Source organism: Salvelinus sp. IW2-2015, unplaced genomic scaffold (genome assembly GCF_002910315.2).
Source record: "Salvelinus sp. IW2-2015 unplaced genomic scaffold, ASM291031v2 Un_scaffold3698, whole genome shotgun sequence".
In the NCBI taxonomy this organism is placed as follows: Eukaryota; Metazoa; Chordata; class Actinopteri; order Salmoniformes; family Salmonidae; genus Salvelinus; species Salvelinus sp. IW2-2015.
In genome coordinates, this window is record NW_019944975.1 from 58,121 (window position 1) to 69,767 (window position 11,647).

The window sequence follows — 11,647 nt, forward strand, 5'->3', positions numbered from 1 at the left end:
GAATGAGCGCTCGTTCTGCCAGTCACGCCAACGAGCAACCACATGAACAACCATAGGGGACAAGCCCATCAGTGAGATAGTGAAAGAGCCGCCTCGCTCAGATGCAGCAGATCGTTCCCTTCAGGACTTCAGACACAGATGGGACACGGCAATTCCGAGCAGGGAGCACAACCAGCTTCCGTGCATAGTGAACCCCAGCACAGAGCAGTGAACAGTTAGCTAAACACAGACTGACCCATCTATCACACAGCTAGTAGGCTACATACAGACTGACCCACTAATCACACAGTACTAGGCTCAATATAGACAGACCCCTCTATCACACAGCTAGTAGGTTCATTGCAGACAGAGCCCTTTATTCCACAAGCTAGCAGAATCAATACAGACAGAGCCCTTTATTCACAGCTAGCAGGCCAATACAGACAGAGCCCTTTATTCCACACGCTAGCAGGCTCAATACAGACAGCCCCTTATCTCACAGCTAGCAGTGCATTGCAGACAGAGCCCTTTATTCCACAGCTAGCAGTTCAATACAGACAGACCTTTATCCACAGCTAGCAGGTTCAATACAGACAGCGCCCTTTATTCCACAGCTAGCAGGTTCATTGCAGACAGAGCCCTTTATTCCACCTAGCAGGTCAATAAAGACAGAGCCCTTTATTCACAGCTAGCAGGCTCAATACGACAGAGCCCTTTATTCCACAGCTAGCAGGTTAATACAGACAGAGCCCTTTATTCCACAGCCTAGCAGGCCTCAATACAGACAGCGCCCTTTATTCACAGCTAGCAGGTTCAATACAGACAGAGCCCTTTATTCCACAGCAGCAGCTCAATACGACAGAGCCCTTTATTCCACAGCTAGCAGGCTCAATACAAGACAGAGCCCTTATTTCACAGCTAGCAGGCTTCAATACAGACAGAGCCCTTTTTTCACAGCTAGCAGGCTCAATACAAGACACGCCCTTTATTCCACAGATAGCAGGCTCAATACGACAGAGACCTTTATTCCACAGCTAGCAGGCTCAATACAGACAGAGCCCTTATTCCACAGCTAGCAGGCTCAATACAGACAGCGCCTATATCCACAGCTTGCAGGCTCAATACACACAGAGCCCCTTATTCCATAGCTAGCAGGCTCAATACAGACAAAGCCCTTTATTCCACAGCTAGCAAGCTCAATACAGACAGAGCCCTTTATTCCACAGCTAGCAGGCTCAAGACAGACAGAGCCCTTTATTCCACAGCTAGCAGGCTCAATACAGACAGAGCCCTTTATTCCACAGCTAGCAGCTCAATACAGACAGAGCCCTTTATCCACAGCTAGCAGGCTCAATACAGACAGGCCCTTATTCCACAGCTAGCAGGCTCAATACAGACAACCCTTTATTCCACAGCTAGCAGGCTCAATACAGACAGAGCCCTTTATCCACAGCTAGCAGGCTCAAGACTGACAGAGCCCTTTATTCCACAGCTAGCAGGCTCAATATGACAGAAGAGCCCTTTATTCCACAGCTAGCGAGTGCTCAATACAGACAGAGCCCTTTATTCCACAGCTAGCAGGCTCAATACAGACAGAGCCCTTTATTCCACAGCTAGCAGGCTCAAGACTGACAGAGCCCTTTATTCCACAGCTAGCAGGCTCAAGACAGACAGAGCCCTCTGCCCCACAGCCAGCAGGCTCAATACATAACCCCCTCTACTTCCAGCAGACTCCACTACACTCTCTCTCAATCTCTCTACATACAGTAAAGCAAAGCATGTTGATTTGTTTAACAGATTTTTATCAAGGAGCATATTTGTTTTCAGGGAGTGCAGGAAGTGTGTGTTTGATTAGTTTGATACATTTTGAGTTTACACATTAAAACAGGGAAGATATTTGGATAGGTAGCATGTCTGAATTGAATATATTGAAGGAAAGACGGTTTATGTGATGTGTTTATTGAAAACCTTTGACAGTTTGTCAGGAGGGAAAGAAAAGAAAGAGATGTGGGGGGGGGGGTTGGTGTGGCAGAATGTTACAGAAGGATCAAAACTCAGAACGGTGAAATTAAACAAACAACTTATGAAATTACAAAAAAACACTTTATACCAAACGATTAGTTTTACCTTTCTACATGTGTGTTAAAAACAGGAGAGAGGGGAAAATGTATTATCTGGGAAGCTAAATTATTTATCTAAAACATTGGCCCACACATACAGTACCATCTGTGGTTTAAAATGTTGGAAAACTCTACATGGAATGCAAATAATCATATTCATGTTTAAGAAAATACAGAATCGGTTTTCTTCACACGGTTTTTACAAAACAAAGTCACACAGCTCCCAAATATACTCATTTTATAGCAACAACTTAAGCGGATTTCAAACTATAATTTAACTTATAATATCTTCTAGTTGAAACTGCATGGCATTATTAAAATGAAGAACAGAAACAGACAGATCAATGAAACAGAATTCCAACCTGTTTAAAGACACAGTGTAACGGATTTCCTCTTCGTCTGAGGAGGAGTAGCAAGGATCGGACCAATGTGCAGCGTGGTAAGTGTCCATAAKARATTTTTAATAAATCAAAATGAACACAGAACAAAAATAACAAAACACRAACAAACAACCGAAACAGTCCCGTATGGTGCAAACACTGAAACAGGAAACAACCACCCACAAAACACAATAGAAAACAGGCTACCTAAATATGGCTCCCAATCAGAGACAACGACTGACACCTGCCTCTGATTGAGAACCATACTAGGCCAAACACATAGAAATATAACAACAGAACAAAACATAGAAAAACAACATAGAATGCCCACCCCAACTCACGCCCTGACCAAACTAAAATAAAGACATAAAAAAGGAACTAAGGTCAGAACGTGACACACAGTCAACTCAGTCTATGTAAACTTCTGACCCACTGGAATTGTGATACAGTGAATTATAAGTGAAATAATATGTTCTTTAAACAATTGTTGGAAAAATTACTTGTGTCATGCATAAAGTAGATGTCCTAACCGACTTGCCCAAACTATAGTTTGTTAACAACAAATTTGTGGACTGATTGAAAAATTAGTTTTAATGTCTCCAACCTAAGTGTATGTAAACTTTCGACTTCAACTGTATCTCATCTCTCTTCTGTGGTGCCCAGTGTGATTGTGGTGCCCACTGTGGTGCCCAGTGTGATTCAGTTAATAAATATATTTTGTTATTCCTTATTTCCACGTTGTCTCCCTTTTTGTTATGAACTTCGAGCCGGTTTGTGACAGTTGCCTCTCTGATTGATACCCTCCTTGCCGGGTCCGTGAGTTTGGTGGGCGGCCTTGTCTTGGCAGGTTTGTTGTGTTGCCTCTCTGATTGATACCCTCCTTGCCTGGTCCGTGNGGTCCGTGAGTTTGGTGGGCGGCCTTGTCTTGGCAGGTTTGTTGTGTTGCCTCTCTGATTGATACCCTCCTTGCCTGGTCCGTGAGTTTGGTGGGCGGCCTTGTCTTGGCAGGTTTGTTGTGTTGCCTATCTGATTGATACCCTCCTTGCCTGGTCCGTGAGTTTGGTGGGCGGCCTTGTCTTGGCTGGTTTGTGACAGTTGCCTCTCTGATTGATACCCTCCTTGCCTGGTCCGTGAGTTTGGTGGGCGGCCTTGTCTTGGCAGGTTTGTTGTGTTGCCTCTCTGATTGATACCCTCCTTGCTTGGTCCGTGAGTTTGGTGGGCGGCCATCTCTTGGCAGGTTTGTTGTGTTGCCATATTCTTTCTATTTCTTTGAATAATGGATGTAACGGGATGTTGAAAGTTTCTGATATTTTTGTATAACCCAAACCTGATCTGTACTTCTCCTCAACTTTGTCCCTAACCTGTTTGGATGTCTCCTTGGTGCTGCTTGCTTGGTGGTGCCCCTTGTTTAGTGGTGTTGCAGACTCTGGGTCCTTTCAGAACAGGTGTATATCTACTAAGGTCATGTGACAGATCATGTGACACTTAGATTGCACACACGTGGACTTATGTGACTTCTGATGTAAATGGTTGCACCAGATCTTATTTAGGGGCTTCATAGCAAAGGGGGTGAATACATATGCACGCACCATTTTAACGTTTTACATTTTTTCGAACTACTATTTTGTGTATGTCCATTACATGAAATCCAAATAAAATCCATTTAAATTACAGGGTGTAATGCAGCAAAATATGAAAAATGTCAAGGGGGGTGAATACTTTTGCAAGGCACTGTATAGAAGTGCCTTTTGTCTCATTCACCAACAAGTCTTATTATTATGATCATTAATACATCCTGCTTCTGCAACAACCGGTCACTGTTTCAATCATACATTCAAATGCAAAGTATTAAATAAATGAATCTCTCACTGAATTCCAGGCACTTAATAGAATATGAGCCAATGAATTGTACTATTAAGAGGAAGAACCAATATAACATTATAATCACAACTTTTTATTCTTGGCAGCTGGTGGATCATGTTCCGGAACCCTTCAATGCTCTTCTTCTTCTTCTTGGCAGCCGGTGGATCATGTTCCGGAACCCTTCAATGTTCTTCTTCTTCTTGGCAGCCGGTGGATCATGTTCCGGAACCCTTCAATGCTCTTCTTCTTCTTCTTGGCAGCCGGTGGATCATGTTCCGGAACCCTTCAATGCTTCTTCTTCTTCTTCTTGGCAGTTGGTGGATCATGTTCCGGAACCCTTCAATGCTCTTCTTCTTCTTGGCAGCCGGTGGATCATGTTCCGGAACCCTTCAATGCCTTCTTCTTCTTCTTGGCAGCCGGGGATCATGTTCGGAACCCTTCAATGCTCTTCTTCTTCTTCTTGGCAGCCGGTGGATCATGTTCCGGAACCCTTCAATGCTCTTCTTCTCTCTTCTTGGCAGATGGTGGATCATGTTCCGGAACCCTTCAATGCTCTTCTTCTTCCTTGGCAGCCGGTGGATCATGTTCCGGAACCCTTCAATGCTCTTCTTCTTCTTGGCAGCCGGTGGATCATGTTCCGGAACCCTCAATGCTCTTCTTCTCTTCTTGGCAGCGGTGGATCATGTTCCGGAACCCTTCAATGCCTTCTTCTTCTTTGGCAGGGTGGATCATGTTCCGGAACCCTTCAATGCTCTTCTTCTTCTCTTGGCAGCCGGTGGATCATGTTCCGGAACCCTTCAATGCTCTTCTTCTTCTTCTTGGCAGATCGGTGGATCATGTTCCGGAACCCTTCAATGTCTTCTTCTTCTTCTTGGCAGAGTGGATCATGTTCCGGAACCCTTCAATGCTCTTCTTCTTCTTCTTGGCGATGGTGGATCATGTTCCGGAACCCTTCAATGCTCTTCTTCTTCTTCTTGGCAGGGTGGATCATGTTCCGGAACCCTTCAATGCTCTTCTTCTTCTTCTTGGCAGCCGGTGGATCATGTTCCGGAACCCTTCAATGCTCTTCTTCTTCTTCTTGGCAGCCGGTGGATCATGTTCCGGAACCCTTCAATGCCCTTCTTCTTCTTGGCAGTGGTGGATATTTCCGGAACCCTTCAATGCTCTTCTTCTTCTTGGCAGCCGGTGGATCATGTTCCGGAACCCTTCAATGCTCTTCTTCTTCTTGGCAGCCGGTGGATCATGTTCCGGAACCCTTCAATGCTTTTCTTCTTCTTCTTGGCAGCCGGTGGATCATGTTCCGGAACCCTTCATGCTCTTCTTCTTCTTGGCAGCCGGTGGATCATGTTCCGGAACCCTTCAATGCTCTTCTTCTTCTTCTTGGCAGCGGTGGATCATGTTCCGGAACCCTTCAATGTTCTTCTTCTTCTTCTTGGCAGCCGGTGGATCATGTTCCGGAACCCTTCAATGCTCTTCTTCTTCTTCTGGCAGCCGGTGGATCATGTTCCGGAACCCTTCAATGCTCTTCTTCTTCTTCTTGGCAGCCGTGGATCATGTTCCGGACACCTTCAATGCTCTTCTTCTTCTTGGCAGTGGTGGATCATGTTCCGGAACCTTCAATGCTCTTCTTCTTCTTGGCAGCCGGTGGATCATGTTCCGGAACCTTCAATGCTCTTCTTCTTCTTCTTGGCAGCCGGGGATCATGTTCCGGAACCCTTCAATGCTCTTCTTCTTCTTGGCAGCCGGTGGATCATGTTCCGGAACCCTTCAATGCTTCTTCTTCTCTTGGCAGCGGTGGATCATGTTCCGGAACCCTTCAATGCTCTTCTTCTTCTTCTTGGCAAGCCGGAGGATCATGTTCCGGAACCCTTCAATGCTCTTCTTCTTCTTGGCAGCCGGTGGATCATGTTCCGGAACCCTTCAATGCTCTTCTTCTTTTTGGCAGCCGGTGGATCATGTTCCGGAACCCTTCAATGCTCTTCTTTTTCTTGGCAGCTGGTGGATCCCTTCGATGCCACTTGATCATTACTTGACCTTTATTTACTAAATATAGACTCAATAAACATTTAACATTTAGACTCAATAAACTGCATAGAGGACAGTGTATTTATCTCTCCTGACTCTACTACACTCAGCCTACAGGTCCTCCAGAAAGTATTCATACCCCTGGACTTATTCCACATTCTGTTGTGTTACAGCCTGAATTCAAAATGGATTCAATGTATTTGTTTCTCACCTATCTACATACAATACCCCATAATGACAAAGTGAAAACATGTGTTTTCACTCTGGCAAGCTGGTTGTTGATCATTGCTAGACAGCCATTTTCAAGTCTTGCCATAGATTTTCAGTCAAAACTGTAACTAGGCCACTCAGGAGCATTCCGTGTCATCTTGGTAAGCAACTCCAGTGTATATTTGGCCTTGTGTTTTAGGTTATTGTCCTGCTGAAAGGTGATTTCATCTCCCAGTGTCTGTTGGAAGCAGACTGAACCAGGTTTTCCTCCAGGATTTTGCCTGTACTTAGCTCTATTCCATTTATTTTTATCCTAAAAAAAACTCTCTAGTCCTTGCATATCCATAGCATGATGCAGCCACCACCATTCTTGAAAATATGAAAAGTCCTACTCAGTGATGTGTAGTATTGGATTTGCACCAAACATAACGCTTTCTATTCAGGACGTAACGTTTTTTGCAGTGCTAATTTAGTGCCTTATTGCAAACAGGATGGAATATTTGTAGTGTGTACAGGCTTCCTTCTTTCCACTCTGTCATTTAGGTTAGTATTGTGGAGTAACTATAATGTTGTTGATCCATCCTCAGTTTTCTCCAATCATAGCCATTAAACTCTGAAACTGTTGTAGACCTTTCCTGCAGTCGACTGACCATAGCGCCCTCTAGTGGCCTCATGGGTGGTATTTCCTGCAGTCGACTGACCAAAGCGCCCTCTAGTGGCCTCATGGGTGGTAATTCCTGCAGTCGACTGACCAAAGCGCCCTCTAGTGGCCTCATGTGTGGTATTTCCTGCAGTCGACTGACCATAGCGTCCTCTAGTGGCCTCATAGGTGGTATTTTATAGATATTTTTTCACAATTAATAAACATAAACAACAATAAACACACACAAAAATCTGTGTTTCCATGTCAAACGGTTTTGTTATATTTCAGTCTTCTGTGATGTCTATAAAGTGTAAAATTGGGATGCAAACCCAACTCTTTATCAGACATGGTACAGGTGTGTTTTTAAGTTCATAACCATGTGGGTGAGTGTAGATTTGTTTAAGACCACCAAGAAACACTCTTTGTGACCCTGATTTAGCCCACTGCAGTACATGGTTAAAGTCACCATTGGCCTCATGGTGATATCCATGAGCGATTACCTTCCTCTCCGGCAACTGAGTTAGGATGGACGCCTGTATATTTGTAGTGACTGGGTGTATTGCTACACCATCCAAAGTGTAATCAATGACTTCACCATGCTCAAAGGGATATTCAATGTCTGTTTTTTTATTTTTACCCGTCTACCAATAGGTGTCCTCCTTTGCAAGGTATTGGAAAACCTCCCTGGTCTTTGTGCTTGAATCTGTTTTAAATTCCCTGCTCGACTGAGGGAGGCGAAGCACAATTGGCCCAGCATTGTCCGGGTTAGGGGAGGGTTTGGCCGGCCGGGATGTCCTTGTCCCATCACGCTCTAGCGACTCCTGTGGCGGGCCGGGTGCATGCACGCTGACACGGTCGCCAGGTGAAAGGTGTTTCCTCCGACACATTGATGTTGGCTTCCGGGTTAAGCGGGCATTGTGTCAAGAAGCAGTGCGGCTTGGTTGGGTTGTGTTTCGGAGGACGCACGGCTCTCGACCTTCGCCTCTCCCGAGTCCGTACGGGAGTTGCAGCGATGGGATAAGACTGTAACTACCAATTGGATATGATAAAATTGGGGAGAAAAAGGGGTTAAAAACATTCTATGTACACTATTATTGCACAGAGTCCGTGCAACTTATGTGCCTTGTTAAGAAAATGTTTACAGCTGAACTTATTTAGGCTTCCCATAACAAAGGGGTTGAATACCTATTGCCTCAAGACATTTCAGCTTTTCATTCATTTGTAAACATTTCTAAAAACATAATTCCACTTTGACATTATGGGGTATTGTTTGTAGGCCAGTGACACATCTACATTTAATCCATTTTAAACTCAGGCTGTAACAACTAAATGTGGAAAAAGTCAAGGGGTGTAAATACTTTCTGTAGGCAATGCAGTATTTGGTTCAGGAGATTTTCTAAATGAGATAAAATAAGAGATATCTGCTTTAGCCGACATCAGCTTAGCTGTTGTTTTGGTGGTGGAGTAGGTGGAAATGTGTTAAAACTGTCAAATCCTTTAATGTGTACACTGGGAGTCGGGAAGCAATTACGGGGAGTATATTTAATAAATACATATAGAACAAAACAAAAAACACGAGTAGCATACAGACATGAACACAGAGTCAATAACGCCAAGGGAAAGAACCAAAGGGAGTGACAGATATAGGGATGGCAATCAGGAAGGTGATGGAGTCCAGGTGAGTCTGATGAGGCGCTGGTGCGCGTAATGATGGTGACAGGTGTGCGTAATAATAAGCAGACAGGCAACCTCGAGCGCCGGAGAGGGAGGATACGTGACAAATCCACAAGTGGCTCCTGGCATTATACCAAAAGCAGACATTGCCATTGGCTGCACGGAGTCGCAGTATCAGAAATTCCATGCAGCCTTGCTTACAAGTTCAAACACTGGAATGTAAGTGATTAGGCTTATAGAAATCCTCTTAATTTCATTTCATGATTTTCCATTTGAGGGTCATTATTCTGATATAGTCTACTCTTTCTCAATGTGAATTTCTAACATGAGTGGGACGGGTGTGGCTTCATGACAATGATCACAAGAGCAGCAGCTCACCGATTTGACAGCTCCAACAAAGTTACAGCTCTGACACCTCCAAAACACTAGCTATGTGGGTGTCGGCCATCGCGGGTTAACGCTTGATCTGGTTGAATCTAGGCCTAATTTGGCACTTTCTTTCATGACAAACCAAGTTTTAGGATCTTGCACTTGACCATTGTGTTGCACATTTGCATTGGATAAAAATCTTTCACTAAATTGGCACATCTATGACTTAGAAATATCCATACACATGATTCCGATTGAATGCTAAAATGTTATAACTATCTGCCTTGTGATCCTAATGCCACAGAGCAGGCCTTCATAGTCTATAGTCATATTCTACATTAAAGCTGTAGAGCATCAAAAAAACCTGGGAAGATGTTTTAATAACACTAGATAATGTTTCAGATACACTAGATAATGTTTCAGATACACTAGATAATGTTTCAGATGTTTCAGAAACACTACATAATGTTTCAGTAACACTAGATAATGTTTCAGCAACACTAGATAATGTTTCAGATGTTTCAATAACACTAGATAATGTTTCAGATGAAAGAGAGAGACTTTATCTAGTGTTTACTGAAACAGTATCTAGTGTTACTGAAACATTATCTGTGTTACTGAAACATTATCCTAGTGTTACTGAAACATCTGAAATCTATTATCTAGTGTTACCTGAAACAAGCTGAAACATATCTATGTTACTGAAGAACAGTATCTACCTGTTACTGAAACATTATCTAGTGTTTCTGAAACACTGATCTAGTGTTTCTGAAACATTTCTAGCTGTTTGACATCTGAAACATTATCTAGTGTTCTCGAAAACATCTGCAAACATTATCTAGTTTATTGAAACATCTGAAACACTTTATCTATGTGTTTTCGAGACATTATCTAGTGTATCCGAAACATCTTGAAACATCCTTAGTGTTACTGAAACATCATCCTAGTGTTATTGAAACATCTGAAACATGATCTAGTGGTTATGTAAAAACATCTGAAACCATTATCTAGTGTTACTCAACATCTGAAACCATTACTAATGTTACTCAAAAATCTGAAACATTATCTAGTGTTATTGAACAAATCTGGAACATTATCTAAGTGTTTCTGAAACATTATCTAGTGTTACTGAAACATTATCTATGTTACTGAAACATCTGAAACATTACTACTGTTACTGAAAACATCTGGAAAATTATCTAGTGATATTGAAACATCGTGAAGACATTATCTAGTGTTTCTGAAACCATTTTAAGTGTACCCGAAACATCTGAAACATTTATCTATGTATTGGAAACATTATCTAATTGTGTCTTAAACATTATCTTAGTGTTATTGAAAATCCTGAAACATTATCTAGTGTCATTGAAACTTATTAGTGTATGAAAACATCTGAAAACATTATCTAGTGTGCGAAAACATCTGAAACATTAGCTAGTGTTATTGAAACATCTGAAACATTATCGAGTGTTACTCAAACATCTGAAGCATTATCTAGTGTTACTAAAACATCTGAAACATATCTAGTTGTTACTGAAACATCTGAAACATTATCTAGTGTTATTGAAACATCTGAAAACATTATCTGTTTACTAAAGAATCTGAAACATTATCTAGTGTTATTGAACAATCTGAAACATATCTAGTGATCTGAAACATCTGAAACATTATCTTAGTGTCTACTGAAAACATTATCTAGTGTATTTCTATGTATTTAAACATTATCTAGTGTATCTGAAACATTATCTAGTGTATCTGAAACATTATCTAGTGTTCTGAACATATCTAGTGTTATTGAACATCTGAAACATTATCTAGTGTTATTGAAACATTATCTAGTGTTCTGAAACATTATCTATGTATCTTAAACATTATCTAGTGTATCTGAAACATTATGTGCTGAAACATTATCTAGTGTTACTATTCAGTACAATCGACTTATCTATTCTGAACATCTGACATTATCTAGTGCTTACTGAAACATTAAGTATCTAGTGTTACTGAAAACATTATCCTATGTGTTCTGAAACAATATCTAGTGTTTCTGAACATTTTCTAGTGTCTGAAACATTTTGGGAAGCATTATCTAGTGTTCACTGAAATCTGAAACATCTGAAACATTATCTAGTGTTACTAAAACACTGAAACATTATCTAGTGTTTCTAAAACATCTGAAACATTATCTAGTGTTTCGAAACATTACTAGTGCTCCCGAAACATCTGAAACATTTATCTAGTGTATCTGAAACATTATCTAGTGTTACTGAAACATTATCTAGTGTTACTGAAACATCATCTAGTGTTACTGAAACATCATCTAGTGTTACTGAAACATCATCTAGTTTATTCAAACATCGACAACATTATCTGGGTACTTCAAGCCA